The following is a 1,363-nucleotide window of genomic DNA, read 5'->3' on the forward strand; positions in this document are numbered from 1 at the left end:
GAGGATGTGAGAATTATTCTCTTGATCCACCTTATGAAGAAACACAATATTATTGTTCAAAGGCAAGACAGTACTAGTAATAGAACAGTGTACAACCAAAGTGTCATTTGTTTCTCATTGTTGCCAACATTTACAACTCTATGTACTAAATCTACCATTTCTTGCTTAAGAGTCAGCAAAACAGGTTTGATCTCACTGGCTGAAAGGGAGGAGGAAGTACAACAAGTATGTGTTTTACTACCATTTTTAACCATAATTAACTTATGTCATTTTATCACCTAAAAATTGAGCAAGTTTGTATATGACAAATTAAATACTAAGGCACAGCAATTAATTAATATCCCCTTCAAGTAATTCTAAAATATTCACATCTATTTCTGTAAGATTTGCATGTAAAGAAAAAGAAAGAAATCCTCCCTACTGGGAATTTTGAAAGTAACACTGTAAATAACAGGCTGATGCCACTGTATCTTGAACATTTGCATGAAGAGTATTTAAGACCACCAGTCTATTTACTATATAATTATTACGATTATTTTTAGGAGTGGCCATTGCACATTTCCACAGAGATTAAGAAGATAACACTAGTGTTTAATGCTCCCCCAATTAAAAAATGCTGCAGAAATAATTTAGCTTTTACTCTGGTTTGCACTGGACCCAAGCACAGTCCTATTCTGAAAGCAGCGTATTGGAAACATGGTCCATCACAGGGAACTGGGAGAATTTTGTCCATAATAAATTGACTTAATTTTTTTTCTTTCTATCGGTGAGCAAAATCCAGTCTGACAGAGTGGCAAAGCATAAGTACTATTGAATCATACTTAAGACCTTTTCTGTTTTGCATGGGAATAAATTTAGTCACTGTGACCAGCAGGAGAGTGTATGCAATCACCTAAATATCAAAGAGCAATAAGTAGAATGAAGAGGCAGAATTGCAATACAAGGAAGTCTTCAAACTAGAGCTATAAATACCAGTTTAAGAGTACTGGTACTCGTATCAGCTTTGCATCATCCCGTAGAAAGGGATCTATATTTTATATGTTTAATAGCATATGTAGGGTATCATATTCTGCAATATACAGTGAATTCAATCAGGAAAATAATAGATCATCTAATAATTCCCATATTATTTGAGTGTTATCCTAAGGGTTTTCTTATTACCTCTTTCATTCCCTACAAGTCATTCCAAGGACTGATACTTTCAGTTACTCTCTCTCAAGCTAAACTATGTTGCCTTACTTAGAGGTATTCAGCTATCACTGTTAGAATACAACTTCCTCACTGATTAAGGACACGCCCTCACTAACTCCAGCACCAGTCCCTTGCTGCACAAGCTGGAACACATGCTGAGGCCTGGCCAGGG

This window comes from Pithys albifrons, chromosome 9, assembly GCF_047495875.1.
Source record: "Pithys albifrons albifrons isolate INPA30051 chromosome 9, PitAlb_v1, whole genome shotgun sequence".
Classification (NCBI taxonomy): domain Eukaryota; kingdom Metazoa; phylum Chordata; class Aves; order Passeriformes; family Thamnophilidae; genus Pithys; species Pithys albifrons.